The following is a 23,189-nucleotide window of genomic DNA, read 5'->3' on the forward strand; positions in this document are numbered from 1 at the left end:
TCAGTGCCTCCTCTCAGTACCTGTGACCCTCTGTCATCTCATCAGGGATCAGTGCCTCCTCTCAGTACCACTGAACCCTCTCTCATCTCATCAGAGATCAGTGCCTCCTCTCAGTATCTGTGACCCTCTGTCATCTCATCAGGGGTCAGTGCCTCCTCTCAGTACCACTGACCCTCTGTCATCTCATCAGGGATCAGTGCTTCCTCTCAGTACCTGTGACCCTCTGTCATCTCATCAGAGATCAGTGCCTCCTCTCAGTACCTGTGACCCTCTGTCATCTCATCAGGGATCAGTGCCTCCTCTCAGTACCACTGAGCCCTCTCTCATCTCATCAGAGATCAGTGCCTCCTCTCAGTACCTGTGACCCTCTGTCATCTCATCAGGGGTCAGTGCCTCCTCTCCGTACCTGTGACCCTCTGTCATCTCATCAGGGGTCAGTGCCTCCACTCAGTACCACTGACCCTCTGTCATCACAACAGGGATCAGTGCCTCCTCTCAGTACCACGGACCCTCTGTCATCTCATCAGGATCAGTGCCTCCTCTCAGTACCACTGACCCTCTGTCATCTCATCAGGGATCAGTGCCTCCTCTCAGTACCACTGAACCCTCTCTCATCTCATCAGAGATCAGTGCCTCCTCTCAGTACCTGTGACCCTCTGTCATCTCATCAGAGATCAGTGCCTCCTCTCAGTACCTGTGACCCTCTGTCATCTCATCAGGGATCAGTGCCTCCTCTCGTACCACTGACCCTCTGTCATCTCATCAGGGATCAGTGCCTCCTCTCAGTACCACTGACCCTCTGTCATCTCATCAGGGATCAGTGCCTCCTCTCAGTACCTGTGACCCTCTGTCATCTCATCAGAGATCAGTGCCTCCTCTCAGTACCTGTGACCCTCTGTCATCTCATCAGGGATCAGTGCCTCCTCTCGTACCACTGACCCTCTGTCATCTCATCAGGGATCAGTGCCTCCTCTCAGTACCACTGACCCTCTGTCATCTCATCAGGGATCAGTGCCTCCTCTCAGTACCTGTGACCCTCTGTCATCTCATCAGAGATCAGTGCCTCCTCTCAGTACCTGTGACCCTCTGTCATCTCATCAGGGATCAGTGCCTCCTCTCGTACCACTGAACCCTCTCTCATCTCATCAGAGATCAGTGCCTCCTCTCAGTACCTGTGACCCTCTGTCATCTCATCAGGGGTCAGTGCCTCCTCTCAGTACCACTGACCCTCTGTCATCTCATCAGAGATCAGTGCTTCCTCTCAGTACCTGTGACCCTCTGTCATCTCATCAGAGATCAGTGCCTCCTCTCAGTACCTGTCACCCTCTGTCATCTCATCAGAGATTAGTGCCTCCTCTCAGTACCACTGACCCTCTGTCATCTCATCAGAGATCAGTGTCCCCTCTCAGTACCTGTGACCCTCTGTCATCTCATCAGGGATCAGTGCCTCCTCTCAGTACCACTGACCCTCTGTCATCCCATCAGGGATCAGTGCCTCCTCTCAGTACCACTGACCCTCTGTCACCTCATCAGGGATCAGTGCCTCCTCTCAGTACCACTGACCCTCTGTCATCTCATCAGGGATCAGTGCCTCCTCTCAGTACCACTGACCCTCTGTCATCTCATCAGGGATCAGTGCCTCCTCTCAGTTCCTGTGACCCTCTGTCATCTCATCAGAGATCAGTGCCTCCTCTCAGTACCACTGACCCTCTGTCATCTCATCAGGGATCAGTGCCTCCTCTCAGTTCCTGTGACCCTCTGTCATCTCATCAGAGATCAGTGCCTCCTCTCAGTACCACTGACCCTCTGTCATCTCATCAGGGATCAGTGCCTCCTCTCAGTACCACTGACCCTCTGTCATCTCATCAGGGATCAGTGCCTCCTCTCAGTACCACTAACCCTCTGTCACCTCATCAGGGATCAGTGCCTCCACTCAGTACCTGTCACCCTCTGTCATCTCATCAGGGATCAGTGCCTCCTCTCAATACCTGTGACCCTCTGTCATCTCATCAGAGATCAGTGCCTCCTCTCAGTACCTGTGACCCTCTGTCATCTCATCAGGGATCAGTGCCTCCTCTCAGTACCTGTGACCCTCTCTCATCTCATCAGAGATCAGTGCCTCCTCTCAGTATCTGTGACCCTCTGTCATCTCATCAGGGGTCAGTGCCTCCTCTCAGTACCACTGACCCTCTGTCATCTCATCAGGGATCAGTGCTTCCTCTCAGTACCTGTGACCCTCTGTCATCTCATCAGAGATCAGTGCCTCCTCTCAGTACCTGTGACCCTCTGTCATCTCATCAGGGATCAGTGCCTCCTCTCAGTACCACTGAGCCCTCTCTCATCTCATCAGAGATCAGTGCCTCCTCTCAGTACCTATGACCCTCTGTCATCTCATCAGGGATCAGTGCCTCCTCTCCGTACCTGTGACCCTCTGTCATCTCATCAGGGGTCAGTGCCTCCTCTCAGTACCTGTGACCCTCTGTCATCTCATCAGGGATCAGTGCCTCCTCTCAGTACCACTGAGCCCTCTCTCATCTCATCAGAGATCAGTGCCTCCTCTCAGTACCTGTGACCCTCTGTCATCTCATCAGGGATCAGTGCCTCCTCTCAGTACCACTGAGCCCTCTCTCATCTCATCAGAGATCAGTGCCTCCTCTCAGTACCTGTGACCCTCTGTCATCTCATCAGGGATCAGTGCCTCCTCTCAGTACCACTGAGCCCTCTCTCATCTCATCAGAGATCAGTGCTTCCTCTCAGTACCTGTGACCCTCTGTCATCTCATCAGAGATCAGTGCCTCCTCTCAGTACCTGTGACCCTCTGTCATCTCATCAGGGATCAGTGCCTCCTCTCAGTACCACTGAGCCCTCTCTCATCTCATCAGAGATCAGTGCCTCCTCTCAGTACCTGTGACCCTCTGTCATCTCATCAGGGATCAGTGCCTCCTCTCCGTACCTGTGACCCTCTGTCATCTCATCAGAGATCAGTGCCTCCTCTCAGTACCTGTGACCCTCTGTCATCTCATCAGGGATCAGTGCCTCCTCTCAGTACCACTGAGCCCTCTCTCATCTCATCAGAGATCAGTGCCTCCTCTCAGTACCTGTGACCCTCTGTCATCTCATCAGGGGTCAGTGCCTCCTCTCCGTACCTGTGGCCCTCTGTCATCTCATCAGGGATCAGTGCCTCCTCTCAGTACCACTGACCCTCTGTCATCTCATCAGGGATCAGTGCCTCCTCTCAGTACCACTGACCCTCTGTCATCTCATCAGGGATCAGTGCCTCCTCTCAGTACCTGTGACCCTCTGTCATCTCATCAGAGATCAGTGCCTCCTCTCAGTACCTGTGACCCTCTGTCATCTCATCAGGGATCAGTGCCTCCTCTCGTACCACTGACCCTCTGTCATCTCATCAGGGATCAGTGCCTCCTCTCAGTACCACTGAACCCTCTCTCATCTCATCAGAGATCAGTGCCTCCTCTCAGTACCTGTGACCCTCTGTCATCTCATCAGGGGTCAGTGCCTCCTCTCAGTACCACTGACCCTCTGTCATCTCATCAGAGATCAGTGCTTCCTCTCAGTACCTGTGACCCTCTGTCATCTCATCAGAGATCAGTGCCTCCTCTCAGTACCTGTCACCCTCTGTCATCTCATCAGGGATCAGTGCCTCCTCTCAGTACCACTGAACCCTCTCTCATCTCATCAGAGATTAGTGCCTCCTCTCAGTACCTGTGACCCTCTGTCATCTCATCAGAGATCAGCGCCTCCTCTCAGTTCCTGTGACCCTCTGTCATCTCATCAGAGATCAGTGCCTCCTCTCAGTACCACTGTCCCTCTGTCATCTCATCAGGGATCAGTGCCTCCTCTCAGTACCACTGAACCCTCTCTCATCTCATCAGAGATCAGTGCCTCCTCTCAGTACCTGTGACCCTCTGTCATCTCATCAGAGATCAGTGTCCCCTCTCAGTACCTGTGACCCTCCGTCATCTCATCAGGGATCAGTGCCTCCTCTCAGTACCTGTGACCCTCTGTCATCTCATCAGAGATCAGTGCCTCCTCTCAGTTCCTGTGACCCTCTGTCATCTCATCAGAGATCAGTGCCTCCTCTCAGTACCACTGACCCTCTGTCATCTCATCAGGGATCATTTCCTCCTCTCAGTACCACTGACCCTCTGTCGTCTCATCAGGGATCAGTGCCTCCTCTCAGTACCTGTGACCCTATGTCATCTCATCAGAGATCAGTGCCTCCTCTTAGTACCTGTGACCCTATGTCATCTCATCAGAGATCAGTGCCTCCTCTCAGTACCACTGTCCCTCTGTCATCTCATCAGGGATCAGTGCCTCCTCTCAGTACCTGTGACCCTCTGTCGTCTCATCAGGGTTCAGTGCCTCCTCTCAGTACCTGTGACCCTCTGTCATCTCATCAGGGATCAGTGCCTCCTCTCAGTTCCACTGACCCTCTGTCACCTCATCAGGGATCAGTGCCTCCTCTCAGTACCACTGACCCTCCGTCATCTCATCAGGGATCAGTGCCTCCTCTCAGTACCTATCACCCTCTGTCATCTCATCAGAGATCAGTGCCTCCTCTCAGTACCACTGACCCTCTGTCATCTCTTCAGGGATCAGTGCCTCCTCTCAGTCCTTGTGACCCTCTGTCATCTCATCAGGGATCAGTGCCTCCTCTCAGTACCACTGACCCTCCGTCATCTCATCAGGGATCAGTGCCTCCTCTCAGTACCTATCACCCTCTGTCATCTCATCAGAGATCAGTGCCTCCTCTCAGTACCACTGACCCTCTGTCATCTCTTCAGGGATCAGTGCCTCCTCTCAGTACCTGTGACCCTCTGTCATCTCATCAGGGATCAGTGCCTCCTCTCAGTACCACTGACCCTCCGTCATCTCATCAGGGATCAGTGCCTCCTCTCAGTACCTATCACCCTCTGTCATCTCATCAGAGATCAGTGCCTCCTCTCAGTACCACTGACCCTCTGTCATCTCTTCAGGGATCAGTGCCTCCTCTCAGTACCTGTGACCCTCTGTCATCTCATCAGAGATCAGTGCCTCCTCTCAGTACCACTGACCCTCTGTCATCTCATCAGAGATCAGTGCCTCCTCTCAGTACCTGTGACCCTCTGTCATCTCATCAGGGATCAGAGCCTCCTCTCAGTACCACGGACCCTCTGTCATCTCATCAGGGATCAGTGCCTCCTCTCAGTACCTGTGACCCTCTGTCATCTCATCAGAGATCAGTGCCTCCTCTCAGTACCACTGACCCTCTGTCATCTCATCAGGGATCAGTGCTTCCTCTCAGTACCGCTGACCCTCTGTCATCTCATCAGGGATCAGTGCCTCCTCTCAGTACCTGTGACCCTCTCTCATCTCATCAGGGATCAGTGCCTCCTCTCAGTACCACTGACCCTCTGTCATCTCATCAGAGATCAGTGCCTCCTCTCAGTACCACTGACCCTCTGTCATCTCATCAGGGATCAGTGCCTCCTCTCAGTACCTGTGCCCCTCTGTCGTCTCATCAGGGATCAGTGCCTCCTCTCAGTACCTGTGCCCCTCTGTCATCTCATTGGGGATCAGCGCCTCCTCTCAGTACCACTGACCCTCTGTCATCTCATCAGGGATCAGTGCCTCCTCTCAGTACCACTGACCCTCTGTCATCTCATCAGGGATCAGTGCCTCCTTTCAGTACCTGTCACCCTCTGTCATCTCATCAGAGATCAGTGCCTCCTCTCAGTACCACTGACCCTCTATCATCTCATCAGGAATCAGTGCCTCCTCTCAGTACCACTGGCCCTCTATCATCTCATCAGGGATCAGTGCCTCCTCTCAGTACCTGTCACCCTCTGTCATCTCATCAGGGATCAGTGCCTCCTCTCAGTACCTGTGACCCTCTGTCGTCTCATCAGGGATCAGTGCCTCCTCTCAGTACCACTGACCCTCTGTCATCTCATCAGAGATCAGTGCCTCCTCTCAGTACCTGTGACCCTCTGTCGTCTCATCAGGGATCAGTGCCTCCTCTCAGTACCACTGACCCTCTGTCATCTCATCAGAGATCAGTGCCTCCTCTCAGTACCACTGACCCTCTGGCATCTCATCAGGGATCAGTGCCTCCTCTCAGTACCTGTGACCCTCTGTCGTCTCATCAGGGATCAGTGCCTCCTCTCAGTACCTGTGACCCTCTGTCGTCTCATCAGGGATCAGTGCCTCCTCTCAGTACCACTGACCCTCTGGCATCTCATCAGGGATCAGTGCCTCCTCTCAGTACCTGTGACCCTCTGTCATCTCATCAGGGATCAGTGCCTCCTCTCAGTACCTGTGACCCTCTGTCATCTCATCAGAGATCAGTGCCTCCTCTCAGTACCACTGACCCTCTGTCATCTCATCAGAGATCAGTTCCTCCTCTCAGTACCTGTGACCCTCTGCCCTCTCATCAGGGATCAGTGCTTCCTCTCAGTACCACTGACCCTCTGTCATCTCATCAGGGAAACAGTGCCTCCTCCCAGTACCTGTGACCCTCTGTCATCTCATCAGGGATCAGTGCCTCCTCTCAGTACCTGTGACCCTCTGCCCTCTCATCAGGGATCAGTTCCTCCTCTCAGTACCTGTGACCCTCTGCCCTCTCATCAGGGATCAGTCCCTCCTCTCAGAACCTGTGACCCTCTATCATCTCATCAGGGATCAGTGCCTCCTCTCAGTACCACTGACCCTCTGTCATCTCATCAGGGATCAGTGCCTCCTCCCAGTACCTGTGACCCTCTGTCATCTCATCATAGATCAGTGCCTCCTCTCAGTACCTGTGACCCTCTGTCGTCTCATCAGGGATCAGTGCCTCCTCTCAGTACCTGTGACCCTCTGTCATCTCATCATAGATCAGTGCCTCCTCTCAGTACCTGTGACCCTCTGCCCTCTCATCGGGGATCAGTGCCTCCTCCCAGTACCTGTGACCCTCTGTCATCTCATCAGGGATCAGTGCCTCCTCTCAGTACCTGTGACCCTCTGTCATCTCATCAGGTCTCAGTGCCTCCTCCCAGTACCTGTCACCCTCTGTCATCTCATCAGAGATCAGTGCCTCCTCTCAGTACCACTGACCCTCTGTCGTCTCATCAGGGATCAGTGCCTCCTCTCAGTTCCACTGACCCTCTTTCAACTCATCAGGGATCAGTGCCTCCTCTCAGTACCTGTGACCCTCTGCCCTCTCATCGGGGATCAGTGCCTCCTCCCAGTACCTGTGACCCTCTGTCATCTCATCAGGGATCAGTGCCTCCTCTCAGTACCTGTGACCCTCTGTCATCTCATCAGGTATCAGTGCCTCCTCCCAGTACCTGTCACCCTCTGTCATCTCATCAGAGATCAGTGCCTCCTCTCAGTACCACTGACCCTCTGTCGTCTCATCAGGGATCAGTGCCTCCTCTCAGTACCACTGACCCTCTGTCACCTCATCAGGGATCAGTGCCTCCTCTCAGTACCACTGACCCTCTTTCACCTCATCAGGGATCAGTGCTTCCTCTCAGTACCACTGTCCCTCTATCATCTCATCAGGGATCAGTGCCTCCTCTCAGTACCACTGACCCTCTGTCGTCTCATCAGGGATCAGTGCCTCCTCTCAGTACCTGTGACCCTCTGTCGTCTCATCAGGGATCAGTGCCTCCTCTCAGTACCTGTGACCCTCTGTCGTCTCATCAGGGATCAGTGCCTCCACTCAGTACCTGTCACCCTCTGTCATCTCATCAGGGATCAGTGCCTCCTCTCAGTACCACTGACCCTCTGTCATCTCATCAGGGATCAGTGCCTCCTCTCAGTACCTGTGACCCTCTGTCGTCTCATCAGGGATCAGTGCCTCCTCTCAGTACCTGTGACCCTCTGTCATCTCATCAGGGATCAGTACCTCCTCTCAGTACCACTGACCCTCTGTCATCTCATCAGGGATCAGTGCCTCCTCTCAGTACCACTGACCCTCTGTCATCTCATCAGGGATCAGTGCCTCCTCTCAGTACCTGTGACCCTCTGTCATCTCATCAGTAATCAGTGCCTCCTCTCAGTACCTGTGACCCTCTGTCGTCTCATCAGGGATCAGTGCCTCCTCTCAGTACCTGTGACCCTCTGTCATCTCATCAGGGATCAGTGCCTCCTCTCAGTACCTGTGACCCTCTGCCCTCTCATCAGGGATCAGTGCCTCCTCTCAGTACCACTGACCCTCTGTCATCTCATCAGGGATCAGTGCCTCCTATCAGTACCTGTGACCCTCTGTCATCTCATCAGGGATCAGTGCCTCCTCTCAGTACCACTGACCCTCTCTCATCTCATCAGGGATCAGTGCCTCCTCTCAGTACCACTGACCCTCTGTCATCTCATCAGGGATCAGTGCCTCCTCTCAGTACCTGTGACCCTCTGTCATCTCATCAGGGATCAGTGCCTCCTCTCAGTACCTGTGACCCTCTGCCCTCTCATCAGGGATCAGTGCCTCCTCTCAGTACCACTGACCCTCTGTCATCTCATCAGGGATCAGTGCCTCCTATCAGTACCTGTGACCCTCTGTCATCTCATCAGGGATCAGTGCCTCCTCTCAGTACCACTGACCCTCTCTCATCTCATCAGGGATCAGTGCCTCCTCTCAGTACCACTGACCCTCTGTCATCTCATCAGGGATCAGTGCCTCCTCTCAGTACCTGTGACCCTCTGTCGTCTCATCAGGGATCAGTGCCTCCTCTCAGTACCTGTGACCCTCTGTCATCTCATCAGGGATCAGTGCCTCCTCTCAGTACCTGTGACCCTCTGTCATCTCATCAGTGATCAGTGCCTCCCCTCAGTACCACTGACCCTCTGTCATCTCATCAGGGATCAGTGCCTCTTCTCAGTACCTGTGACCCTCTGTCATCTTATCAGAGATCAGTGCCTCTTCTCAGTACCACCGACCCTCTCTCATCTCATCAGGGATCAGAGCCTCCTCTCAGTACCACTGGCCCTCTGTCATCTCATCAGGGACCAGTGCCTCCTCTCAGTACCTGTGACCCTCTGTCATCTCATCAGAGATCAGTGCCTCCTCTCAGTACCACTGACCCTCTGTCATCTCATCAGGGATCAGTGCCTCCTCTCAGTACCTGTGACCCTCTGTCATCTCATCAGGGATCAGTGCCTCCTCTCAGTACCGCTGACCCTCTGTCATCTCATCAGGGATCAGTGCCTCCTCTCAGTACCTGTGACCCTCTCTCATCTCATCAGGGATCAGGGCCTCCTCTCAGTACCACTGACCCTCTGTCATCTCATCAGAGATCAGTGCCTCCTCTCAGTACCACTGACCCTCTGTCATCTCATCAGGGATCAGTGCCTCCTCTCAGTACCTGTGCCCCTCTGTCGTCTCATCAGGGATCAGTGCCTCCTCTCAGTACCTGTGACCCTCTGTCATCTCATCAGGGATCAGTGCCTCCTCTCAGTACCACTGACCCTCTCTCATCTCATCAGGGATCAGTGCCTCCTCTCAGTACCTGTGACCCTCTGTCATCTCATCAGGGATCAGTGCCTCCTCTCAGTACCACTGACCTTCTGTCACCTCATCAGGGATCAGTGCCTCCACTCAGTACCTGTGACCCTCTGTCGTCTCATCAGGGATCAGTGCCTCCTCTCAGTACCTGTGCCCCTCTGTCGTCTCATCAGGGATCAGTGCCTCCTCTCAGTACCTGTGACCCTCTGTCATCTCATCAGGGATCAGTGCCTCCTCTCAGTACCACTGACCCTCTCTCATCTCATCAGGGATCAGTGCCTCCTCTCAGTACCTGTGACCCTCTGTCATCTCATCAGGGATCAGTGCCTCCTCTCAGTACCTGTGCCCCTCTGTCGTCTCATCAGGGATCAGTGCCTCCTCTCAGTACCTGTGCCCCTCTGTCGTCTCATCAGGGATCAGTGCCTCCTCTCAGTACCTGTGACCCTCTGTCATCTCATCAGGGATCAGTGCCTCCTCTCAGTACCACTGACCCTCTCTCATCTCATCAGGGATCAGTGCCTCCTCTCAGTACCTGTGACCCTCTGTCATCTCATCAGGGATCAGTGCCTCCTCTCAGTACCACTGACCCTCTGTCATCTCATCAGGGATCAGTGCCTCCTCTCAATACCTGTGGCCCTCTGTCGTCTCATCAGGGATCAGTGCCTCCTCTCAGTACCTGTGACCCTCTGTCTTCTCAACAGGGATCAGTGCCTCCTCTCAGTACCTGTGACCCTCTGTCATCTCATCAGGGATCAGTGCCTCCTCTCAGTACCACCGACCCTCTCTCATCTCATCAGGGATCAGTGCCTCCTCTCAGTACCTGTGACCCTCTGTCGTCTCATCAGGGATCAGTGCCTCCTCTCAGTACCTGTGACACTCTGTCATCTCATCAGGGATCAGTGCCTCCTCTCAGTACCACTGACCCTCTGTCATCTCATCAGGGATCAGTGCCTCCTCTCAGTACCACTGACCCTCTCTCATCTCATCAGGGATCAGTGCCTCCTCTCAGTACCTGTGACCCTCTGTCATCTCATCAGGGATCAGTGCCTCCTCTCAGTACCACTGACCTTCTGTCACCTCATCAGGGATCAGTGCCTCCACTCAGTACCTGTCACCCTCTGTCATCTCATCAGGGATCAGTGCCTCCTCTCAATACCTGTGACCCTCTGTCTTCTCAACAGGGATCAGTGCCTCCTCTCAGTACCTGTGACCCTCTGTCATCTCATCAGGGATCAGTGCCTCCTCTCAGTACCACTGACCCTCTGTCATCTCATCAGAGATCAGTGCCTCCTCTCAGTACCTGTGACCCTCTGTCATCTCATCAGTAATCAGTGCCTCCTCTCAGTACCTGTGACCCTCTGTCGTCTCATCAGGGATCAGTGCCTCCTCTCAGTACCTGTGACCCTCTGTCACCTCATCAGGGATCAGTGCCTCCACTCAGTACCTGTCACCCTCTGTCATCTCATCAGGGATCAGTGCCTCCTCTCAATACCTGTGACCCTCTGTCGTCTCATCAGGGATCAGTGCCTCCTCTCAGTACCTGTGACCCTCTGTCTTCTCAACAGGGATCAGTGCCTCCTCTCAGTACCTGTGACCCTCTGTCATCTCATCAGGGATCAGTGCCTCCTCTCAGTACCACTGACCCTCTGTCATCTCATCAGAGATCAGTGCCTCCTCTCAGTACCTGTGACCCTCTGTCATCTCATCAGTAATCAGTGCCTCCTCTCAGTACCTGTGACCCTCTGTCATCTCATCAGTAATCAGTGCCTCCTCTCAATACCTGTGACCCTCTGTCGTCTCATCAGGGATCAGTGCCTCCTCTCAGTACCTTTGACCCTCTGTCATCTCATCAGGGATCAGTGCCTCCTCTCAGTACCACTGACCCTCTGTCACCTCATCAGGGATCAGTGCCTCCACTCAGTACCTGTGACCCTCTGTCATCTCATCAGGGATCAGTGCCTCCTCTCAGTACCACTGACCCTCTGTCATCTCATCAGGGATCAGTGCCTCCTCTCAGTACCACTGACCCTCTGTCATCTCATCAGGGATCAGTGCCTCCTCTCAGTACCACTGACCCTCTGTCATCTCATCAGGGATCAGTGCCTCCTCTCAGTACCACTGACCCTCTGTCATCTCATCAGGGATCAGTGCCTCCTCTCAGTACCTTTGACCCTCTGTCATCTCATCAGGGATCAGTGCCTCCTCTCAGTACCACTGACCCTCTGTCATCTCATCAGGGATCAGTGCCTCCTCTCAGTACCACTGACCCTCTGTCATCTCATCAGAGATCAGTGCCTCCTCTCAGTACCTGTGACCCTCTGTCATCTCATCAGAGATCAGTGCCTCCTCTCAGTACCACTGACCCTCTCTCATCTCATCAGGGATCAGTGCCTCCTCTCAGTACCTGTGACCCTCTGTCATCTCATCAGGGATCAGTGCCTCCTCTCAGTACCTGTGACCCTCTGTCATCTCATCAGGGATCAGTGCCTCCTCTCAGTACCGCTGACCCCCTGTCATCTCATCAGGGATCAGTGCCTCCTCTCAGTACCTGTGACCCTCTGTCATCTCATCAGGGATCAGTGCCTCCTCTCAGTACCTGTGACCCTCTGTCATCTCATCAGGGATCAGTGCCTCCTCTCAGTACCTGTGACCCTCTGTCATCTCATCAGAGATCAGTGCCTCCTCTAAGTTCCTGTGACCCTCTGTCATCTCATCAGAGATCAGTGCCTCCTCTCAGTACCACTGTCCCTCTGTCATCTCATCAGGGATCAGTGCCTCCTCTCAGTACCTGTGACCCTCTGTCATCTCATCAGAGATCAGTGCCTCCTCTCAGTACCACTGACCCTCCGTCATCTCATCAGGGATCAGTGCCTCCTCTCAGTACCACTAACCCTCTGTCACCTCATCAGGGATCAGTGCCTCCACTCAGTACCTGTCACCCTCTGTCATCTCATCAGGGTGGGATCAGTGCCTCCTCTCATTACCTGTGACCCTCTGTCGTCTCATCAGGGATCAGTGCCTCCTCTCAGTACCTGTGACCCTCTATCATCTCATCAGAGATCAGTGCCTCCTCTCAGTACCTGTGACCCTCTGTCATCTCATCAGGGATCAGTGCCTCCTCTCAGTACCACTGAACCCTCTCTCATCTCATCAGAGATCAGTGCCTCCTCTCAGTATCTGTGACCCTCTGTCATCTCATCAGGGGTCAGTGCCTCCTCTCAGTACCACTGACCCTCTGTCATCTCATCAGGGATCAGTGCTTCCTCTCAGTACCTGTGACCCTCTGTCATCTCATCAGAGATCAGTGCCTCCTCTCAGTACCTGTGACCCTCTGTCATCTCATCAGGGATCAGTGCCTCCTCTCAGTACCACTGAGCCCTCTCTCATCTCATCAGAGATCAGTGCCTCCTCTCAGTACCTGTGACCCTCTGTCATCTCATCAGGGGTCAGTGCCTCCTCTCCGTACCTGTGACCCTCTGTCATCTCATCAGGGGTCAGTGCATCGACTCAGTACCACTGACCCTCTGTCATCACAACAGGGATCAGTGCCTCCTCTCAGTACCACGGACCCTCTGTCATCTCATCAGGATCAGTGCCTCCTCTCAGTACCACTGACCCTCTGTCATCTCATCAGGGATCAGTGCCTCCTCTCAGTACCACTGAACCCTCTCTCATCTCATCAGAGATCAGTGCCTCCTCTCAGTACCTGTGACCCTCTGTCATCTCATCAGAGATCAGTGCCTCCTCTCAGTACCTGTGACCCTCTGCCATCTCATCAGGGATCAGTGCCTCCTCTCGTACCACTGACCCTCTGTCATCTCATCAGGGATCAGTGCCTCCTCTCAGTACCACTGACCCTCTGTCATCTCATCAGGGATCAGTGCCTCCTCTCAGTACCTGTGACCCTCTGTCATCTCATCAGAGATCAGTGCCTCCTCTCAGTACCTGTGACCCTCTGTCATCTCATCAGGGATCAGTGCCTCCTCTCAGTACCACTGAACCCTCTCTCATCTCATCAGAGATCAGTGCCTCCTCTCAGTACCTGTGACCCTCTGTCATCTCATCAGGGGTCAGTGCCTCCTCTCAGTACCACTGACCCTCTGTCATCTCATCAGAGATCAGTGCTTCCTCTCAGTACCTGTGACCCTCTGTCATCTCATCAGAGATCAGCGCCTCCTCTCAGTACCTGTCACCCTCTGTCATCTCATCAGGGATCAGTGCCTCCTCTCAGTTCCTGTGACCCTCTGTCATCTCATCAGAGATCAGTGCCTCCTCTCAGTACCACTGACCCTCTGTCATCTCATCAGGGATCAGTGCCTCCTCTCAGTACCACTGAACCCTCTCTCATCTCATCAGAGATTAGTGCCTCCTCTCAGTACCTGTGACCCTCTGTCATCTCATCAGGGGTCAGTGCCTCCTCTCAGTACCTGTGACCCTCTGTCATCTCATCAGGGGTCAGTGCCTCCTCTCAGTACCTGTGACCCTCTGTCATCTCATCAGGGATCAGTGCCTCCTCTCAGTACCACTGACCCTCTGTCATCCCATCAGGGATCAGTGCCTCCTCTCAGTACCACTGACCCTCCGTCATCTCATCAGGGATCAGTGCCTCCTCTCAGTACCACTGACCCTCCGTCATCTCATCAGGGATCATTTCCTCCTCTCAGTACCACTGACCCTCTGTCGTCTCATCAGGGATCAGTGCCTCCTCTCAGTACCTGTGACCCTATGTCATCTCATCAGAGATCAGTGCCTCCTCTTAGTACCTGTGACCCTATGTCATCTCATCAGAGATCAGTGCCTCCTCTCAGTACCACTGTCCCTCTGTCATCTCATCAGGGATCAGTGCCTCCTCTCAGTACCTGTGACCCTCTGTCATCTCATCAGGGATCAGTGCCTCCTCTCAGTACCACTGACCCTCCGTCATCTCATCAGGGATCAGTGCCTCCTCTCAGTACCTATCACCCTCTGTCATCTCATCAGAGATCAGTGCCTCCTCTCAGTACCACTGACCCTCTGTCATCTCTTCAGGGATCAGTGCCTCCTCTCAGTACCTGTGACCCTCTGCCCTCTCATCAGAGATCAGTGCCTCCTCTCAGTACCACTGACCCTCTGTCATCTCATCAGAGATCAGTGCCTCCTCTCAGTACCTGTGACCCTCTGTCATCTCATCAGGGATCAGAGCCTCCTATCAGTACCACGGACCCTCTGTCATCTCATCAGGGATCAGTGCCTCCTCTCAGTACCTGTGACCCTCTGTCATCTCATCAGGGATCAGTGCCTCCTCTCAGTACCACGGACCCTCTGTCATCTCATCAGGGATCAGTGCCTCCTCTCAGTACCTGTGACCCTCTGTCATCTCATCAGGGATCAGAGCCTCCTCTCAGTACCACGGACCCTCTGTCATCTCATCAGGGATCAGTGCCTCCTCTCAGTACCTGTGACCCTCTGTCATCTCATCAGGGATCAGTGCCTCCTCTCAGTACCACGGACCCTCTGTCATCTCATCAGGGATCAGTGCCTCCTCTCAGTACCTGTGACCCTCTGTCATCTCATCAGGGATCAGAGCCTCCTCTCAGTACCACGGACCCTCTGTCATCTCATCAGGGATCAGTGCCTCCTCTCAGTACCTGTGACCCTCTGTCATCTCATCAGGGATCAGTGCCTCCTCTCAGTACCTGTGACCCTCTGTCATCTCATCAGGGATCAGTGCCTCCTCTCAGTACCACGGACCCTCTGTCATCTCATCAGGGATCAGTGCCTCCTCTCAGTACCTGTGACCCTCTGTCATCTCATCAGGGGTCAGTGCCTCCTCTCAGTACCACTGACCCTCTGTCATCTCATCAGGGATCAGTGCTTCCTCTCAGTACCTGTGACCCTCTGTCATCTCATCAGAGATCAGTGCCTCCTCTCAGTACCTGTGACCCTCTGTCATCTCATCAGGGATCAGTGCCTCCTCTCAGTACCACTGAGCCCTCTCTCATCTCATCAGAGATCAGTGCCTCCTCTCAGTACCTGTGACCCTCTGTCATCTCATCAGGGGTCAGTGCCTCCTCTCCGTACCTGTGACCCTCTGTCATCTCATCAGGGGTCAGTGCATCGACTCAGTACCACTGACCCTCTGTCATCACAACAGGGATCAGTGCCTCCTCTCAGTACCACGGACCCTCTGTCATCTCATCAGGATCAGTGCCTCCTCTCAGTACCACTGACCCTCTGTCATCTCATCAGGGATCAGTGCCTCCTCTCAGTACCACTGAACCCTCTCTCATCTCATCAGAGATCAGTGCCTCCTCTCAGTACCTGTGACCCTCTGTCATCTCATCAGAGATCAGTGCCTCCTCTCAGTACCTGTGACCCTCTGCCATCTCATCAGGGATCAGTGCCTCCTCTCGTACCACTGACCCTCTGTCATCTCATCAGGGATCAGTGCCTCCTCTCAGTACCACTGACCCTCTGTCATCTCATCAGGGATCAGTGCCTCCTCTCAGTACCTGTGACCCTCTGTCATCTCATCAGAGATCAGTGCCTCCTCTCAGTACCTGTGACCCTCTGTCATCTCATCAGGGATCAGTGCCTCCTCTCAGTACCACTGAACCCTCTCTCATCTCATCAGAGATCAGTGCCTCCTCTCAGTACCTGTGACCCTCTGTCATCTCATCAGGGGTCAGTGCCTCCTCTCAGTACCACTGACCCTCTGTCATCTCATCAGAGATCAGTGCTTCCTCTCAGTACCTGTGACCCTCTGTCATCTCATCAGAGATCAGCGCCTCCTCTCAGTACCTGTCACCCTCTGTCATCTCATCAGGGATCAGTGCCTCCTCTCAGTTCCTGTGACCCTCTGTCATCTCATCAGAGATCAGTGCCTCCTCTCAGTACCACTGACCCTCTGTCATCTCATCAGGGATCAGTGCCTCCTCTCAGTACCACTGAACCCTCTCTCATCTCATCAGAGATTAGTGCCTCCTCTCAGTACCTGTGACCCTCTGTCATCTCATCAGGGGTCAGTGCCTCCTCTCAGTACCTGTGACCCTCTGTCATCTCATCAGGGGTCAGTGCCTCCTCTCAGTACCTGTGACCCTCTGTCATCTCATCAGGGATCAGTGCCTCCTCTCAGTACCACTGACCCTCTGTCATCCCATCAGGGATCAGTGCCTCCTCTCAGTACCACTGACCCTCCGTCATCTCATCAGGGATCAGTGCCTCCTCTCAGTACCACTGACCCTCCGTCATCTCATCAGGGATCATTTCCTCCTCTCAGTACCACTGACCCTCTGTCGTCTCATCAGGGATCAGTGCCTCCTCTCAGTACCTGTGACCCTATGTCATCTCATCAGAGATCAGTGCCTCCTCTTAGTACCTGTGACCCTATGTCATCTCATCAGAGATCAGTGCCTCCTCTCAGTACCACTGTCCCTCTGTCATCTCATCAGGGATCAGTGCCTCCTCTCAGTACCTGTGACCCTCTGTCATCTCATCAGGGATCAGTGCCTCCTCTCAGTACCACTGACCCTCCGTCATCTCATCAGGGATCAGTGCCTCCTCTCAGTACCTATCACCCTCTGTCATCTCATCAGAGATCAGTGCCTCCTCTCAGTACCACTGACCCTCTGTCATCTCTTCAGGGATCAGTGCCTCCTCTCAGTACCTGTGACCCTCTGCCCTCTCATCAGAGATCAGTGCCTCCTCTCAGTACCACTGACCCTCTGTCATCTCATCAGAGATCAGTGCCTCCTCTCAGTACCTGTGACCCTCTGTCATCTCATCAGGGATCAGAGCCTCCTATCAGTACCACGGACCCTCTGTCATCTCATCAGGGATCAGTGCCTCCTCTCAGTACCTGTGACCCTCTGTCATCTCATCAGGGATCAGTGCCTCCTCTCAGTACCACGGACCCTCTGTCATCTCATCAGGGATCAGTGCCTCCTCTCAGTACCTGTGACCCTCTGTCATCTCATCAGGGATCAGAGCCTCCTCTCAGTACCACGGACCCTCTGTCATCTCATCAGGGATCAGTGCCTCCTCTCAGTACCTGTGACCCTCTGTCATCTCATCAGGGATCAGTGCCTCCTCTCAGTACCACGGACCCTCTGTCATCTCATCAGGGATCAGTGCCTCCTCTCAGTACCTGTGACCCTCTGTCATCTCATCAGGGATCAGAGCCTCCTCTCAGTACCACGGACCCTCTGTCATCTCATCAGGGATCAGTGCCTCCTCTCAGTACCTGTGACCCTCTGTCATCTCATCAGGGATCAGTGCCTCCTCTCAGTACCACTGACCCTCTGTCATCTCATCAGGGATCAGTGCTTCCTCTCAGTACCGCTGACCCTCTGTCATCTCATCAGGGATCAGTGCCTCCTCTCAGTACCTGTGACCCTCTCTCATCTCATCAGGGATCAGTGCCTCCTCTCAGTACCACTGACCCTCTGTCATCTCATCAGAGATCAGTGCCTCCTCTCAGTACCACTGACCCTCTGTCATCTCATCAGGGATCAGTGCCTCCTCTCAGTACCTGTGCCCCTCTGTCGTCTCATCAGGGATCAGTGCCTCCTCTCAGTACCTGTGACCCTCTGTCATCTCATCAGGGATCAGTGCCTCCTCTCAGTACAACTGACCCTCTCTCATCTCATCAGGGATCAGTGCCTCCTCTCAGTACCTGTGACCCTCTGTCATCACATCAGGGATCAGTGCCTCCTCTCAGTACCTGTGACCCTCTGTCATCTCATCATAGATCAGTGCCTCCTCTCAGTACCACTGACCCTCTGTCATCTCATCAGGGATCAGTGACTCCTCTCAGTACCTGTGACCCTCTGTCATCTCATCAGAGACCAGTGACTCCTCTCAGTACCTGTGACCCTCTGCCCTCTCATCAGAGATCAGTGCCTCCTCTCAGTACCACTGACCCTCTGTCATCTCATCAGAGATCAGTGCCTCCTCTCAGTACCTGTGACCCTCTGTCATCTCATCAGGGATCAGAGCCTCCTCTCAGTACCACGGACCCTCTGTCATCTCATCAGGGATCAGTGCCTCCTCTCAGTACCTGTGACCCTCTGTCATCTCATCAGAGATCAGTGCCTCCTCTCAGTACCACTGACCCTCTGTCATCTCATCAGGGATCAGTGCTTCCTCTCAGTACCGCTGACCCTCTGTCATCTCATCAGGGATCAGTGCCTCCTCTCAGTACCTGTGACCCTCTCTCATCTCATCAGGGATCAGTGCCTCCTCTCAGTACCACTGACCCTCTGTCATCTCATCAGAGATCAGTGCCTCCTCTCAGTACCACTGACCCTCTGTCATCTCATCAGGGATCAGTGCCTCCTCTCAGTACCTGTGCCCCTCTGTCGTCTCATCAGGGATCAGTGCCTCCTCTCAGTACCTGTGACCCTCTGTCATCTCATCAGGGATCAGTGCCTCCTCTCAGTACAACTGACCCTCTCTCATCTCATCAGGGATCAGTGCCTCCTCTCAGTACCTGTGACCCTCTGTCATCTCATCAGGGATCAGTGACTCCTCTCAGTACCACTGACCCTCTGTCATCTCATCAGGGATCAGTGCCTCCTCTCAGTACCTGTGACCCTCTGTCATCTCATCAGAGATCAGTGCCTCCTCTCAGTACCACTGACCCTCTATCATCTCATCAGGGATCAGTGCCTCCTCTCAGTACCACTGGCCCTCTATCATCTCATCAGGGATCAGTGCCTCCTCTCAGTACCACTGACCCTCTGTCATCTCATCAGAGATCAGTGCCTCCTCTCAGTACCTGTGACCCTCTGTCGTCTCATCAGGGATCAGTGCCTCCTCTCAGTACCTGTGACCCTCTGTCATCTCATCAGGGATCAGTGCCTCCTCTCAGTACCACTGACCCTCTGTCATCTCATCAGAGATCAGTGCCTCCTCTCAGTACCACTGACCCTCTGGCATCTCATCAGGGATCAGTGCCTCCTCTCAGTACCTGTGACCCTCTGTCGTCTCATCAGGGATCAGTGCCTCCTCTCAGTACCTGTGACCCTCTGTCATCTCATCAGAGATCAGTGCCTCCTCTCAGTACCACTGACCCTCTGTCATCTCATCAGGGATCAGTTCCTCCTCTCAGTACCTGTGACCCTCTGCCCTCTCATCAGGGATCAGTGCCTCCTTTCAGTACCACTGACCCTCTGTCATCTCATCAGGGAAACAGTGCCTCCTCCCAGTACCTGTGAACCTCTGTCATCTCATCAGGGATCAGTGCCTCCTCTCAGTACCTGTGACGCTCTGCCCTCTCATCAGGGATCAGTTCCTCCTCTCAGTACCTGTGACTCTCTGCCCTCTCATCAGGGATCAGTCCCTCCTCTCAGAACCTGTGACCCTCTATCATCTCATCAGGGATCAGTGCCTCCTCTCAGTACCACTGACCCTCTGTCATCTCATCAGGGATCAGTGCCTCCTCCCAGTACCTGTGACCCTCTGTCATCTCATCATAGATCAGTGCCTCCTCTCAGTACCTGTGACCCTCTGTCGTCTCATCAGGGATCAGTGCCTCCTCTCAGTACCTGTGACCCTCTGTCATCTCATCATAGATCAGTGCCTCCTCTCAGTACCTGTGACCCTCTGTCGTCTCATCAGGGATCAGTGCCTCCTCTCAGTACCACTGACCCTCTGTCGTCTCATCAGGGATCAGTGCCTCCTCTCAGTACCACTGACCCTCTGTCATCTCATCAGGTCTCAGTGCCTCCTCCCAGTACCTGTCACCCTCTGTCATCTCATCAGAGATCAGTGCCTCCTCTCAGTACCACTGACCCTCTGTCGTCTCATCAGGGATCAGTGCCTCCTCTCAGTTCCACTGACCCTCTTTCACCTCATCAGGGATCAGTGCTTCCTCTCAGTACCACTGACCCTCTGTCACCTCATCAGGGATCAGTGCCTCCTCTCAGTACCACTGACCCTCTATCATCTCATCAGGGATCAGTGCCTCCTCTCAGTACCACTGTCCCTCTATCATCTCATCAGGGATCAGTGCCTCCTCTCAGTACCTGTGACCCTCTGTCATCTCATCAGTAATCAGTGCCTCCTCTCAATACCTGTGACCCTCTGTCGTCTCATCAGGGATCAGTGCCTCTTCTCAGTACCTGTGACCCTCTGTCATCTCATCAGGGATCAGTGCCTCCTCTCAGTACCTGTGACCCTCTGTCATCTCATCAGGGATCAGTGCCTCCTCTCAGTACCACTGACCCTCTGTCATCTCATCAGAGATCAGTGCTTCCTCTCAGTACCACTGACCCTCTGTCATCTCATCAGAGATCAGTGCCTCCTCTCAGTACCTGTGACCCTCTGTCATCTCATCAGGGATCAGTGCCTCCTCTCAGTACCTGTGACCCTCTGTCATCTCATCAGAGATCAGTGCCTCCTCTCAGTACCTGTGACCCTCTTTCACCTCATCAGGGATCAGTGCTTCCTCTCAGTACCACTGTCCCTCTATCATCTCATCAGGGATCAGTGCCTCCTCTCAGTACCTGTGACCCTCTGCCCTCTCATCAGGATCAGTGCCTCCTCTCAGTACCACTGACCCTCTGTCATCTCATCAGGGATCAGTGACTCCTCTCAGTACCACTGACCCTCTGTCATCTCATCAGGGATCAGTGCCTCCTCTCAGTACCACTGACCCTCTGTCATCTCATCAGGGATCAGTGCCTCCTCTCAGTACCTGTGACCCTCTGTCATCTCATCAGTAATCAGTGCCTCCTCTCAGTACCTGTGACCCTCTGTCGTCTCATCAGGGATCAGTGCCTCCTCTCAGTACCTGTGACCCTCTGTCATCTCATCAGGGATCAGTGCCTCCTCTCAGTACCACTGACCCTCTGTCATCTCATCAGGGATCAGTGCCTCCTATCAGTACCACTGACCCTCTCTCATCTCATCAGGGATCAGTGCCTCCTCTCAGTACCACTGACCCTCTGTCATCTCATCAGGGATCAGTGCCTCCTCTCAGTACCTGTGACCCTCTGTCATCTCATCAGGGATCAGTGCCTCCTCTCAGTACCTGTGACCCTCTGTCATCTCATCAGTGATCAGTGCCTCCTCTCAGTACCACTGACCCTCTGTCATCTCATCAGGGATCAGTGCCTCTTCTCAGTACCTGTGACCCTCTGTCATCTTATCAGAGATCAGTGCCTCTTCTCAGTACCACCGACCCTCTCTCATCTCATCAGGGATCAGAGCCTCCTCTCAGTACCACTGGCCCTCTGTCATCTCATCAGGGACCAGTGCCTCCTCTCAGTACCTGTGACCCTCTGTCATCTCATCAGAGATCAGTGCCTCCTCTCAGTAACACTGACCCTCTGTCATCTCATCAGGGATCAGTGCCTCCTCTCAGTACCTGTGACCCTCTGTCATCTCATCAGGGATCAGTGCCTCCTCTCAGTACCGCTGACCCTCTGTCATCTCATCAGGGATCAGTGCCTCCTCTCAGTACCTGTGACCCTCTCTCATCTCATCAGGGATCAGGGCCTCCTCTCAGTACCACTGACCCTCTGTCATCTCATCAGAGATCAGTGCCTCCTCTCAGTACCACTGACCCTCTGTCATCTCATCAGGGATCAGTGCCTCCTCTCAGTACCTGTGCCCTCTGTCATCTCATCAGAGATCAGTGCCTCCTCTCAGTACCACTGACCCTCTCTCATCTCATCAGGGATCAGTGCCTCCTCTCAGTACCTGTGACCCTCTGTCATCTCATCAGGGATCAGTGCCTCCTCTCAGTACCTGTGACCCTCTGTCATCTCATCAGAGATCAGTGCCTCCTCTCAGTACCTGTGACCCTCTGTCATCTCATCAGGGATCAGTGCCTCCTCTCAGTACCACTGACCCTCTGTCATCTCATCAGGGATCAGTTCCTCCTCTCAGTACCTGTGACCCTCTGCCCTCTCATCAGGGATCAGTGCCTCCTCTCAGTACCACTGACCCTCTACCCTCTCATCAGGGATCAGTGCCTCCTCTCAGTACCACTGACCCTCTGTCACCTCATCAGGGATCAGTGCCTCCACTCAGTACCTGTCACCCTCTGTCGTCTCCTCAGGGATCAGTGCCTCCTCTCAGTACCTGTGACCCTCTGTCTTCTCAACAGGGATCAGTGCCTCCTCTCAGTACCTGTGACCCTCTGTCGTCTCATCAGGGATCAGTGCCTCCTCTCAGTACCACTGACCCTCTGTCATCTCATCAGGGATCAGTGCCTCCTCTCAGTACCTGTGACCCTCTGTCATCTCATCAGGGATCAGTGCCTCCTCTCAGTACCACTGACCCTCTGTCACCTCATCAGGGATCAGTGCCTCCACTCAGTACCTGTCACCCTCTGTCATCTCATCAGGGATCAGTGCCTCCTCTCAATACCTGTGACCCTCTGTCGTCTCATCAGGGATCAGTGCCTCCTCCCAGTACCTGTGACCCTCTGTCATCTCATCATAGATCAGTGCCTCCTCTCAGTACCACTGACCCTCTGTCATCTCATCAGAGATCAGTGCCTCCTCTCAGTACCTTCGACCCTCTGTCATCTCATCAGGGATCAGTGCCTCCTCTCAGTACCACTGACCCTCTGTCATCTCATCAGAGATCAGTGCCTCCTCTCAGTACCTGTGACCCTCTGTCATCTCATCAGAGATCAGTGCCTCCTCTCAGTACCACTGACCCTCTCTCATCTCATCAGGGATCAGTGCCTCCTCTCAGTACCTGTGACCCTCTGTCA

This window comes from Lissotriton vulgaris, chromosome 7 (genome assembly GCF_964263255.1).
Source record: "Lissotriton vulgaris chromosome 7, aLisVul1.2, whole genome shotgun sequence".
In the NCBI taxonomy this organism is placed as follows: domain Eukaryota; kingdom Metazoa; phylum Chordata; class Amphibia; order Caudata; family Salamandridae; genus Lissotriton; species Lissotriton vulgaris.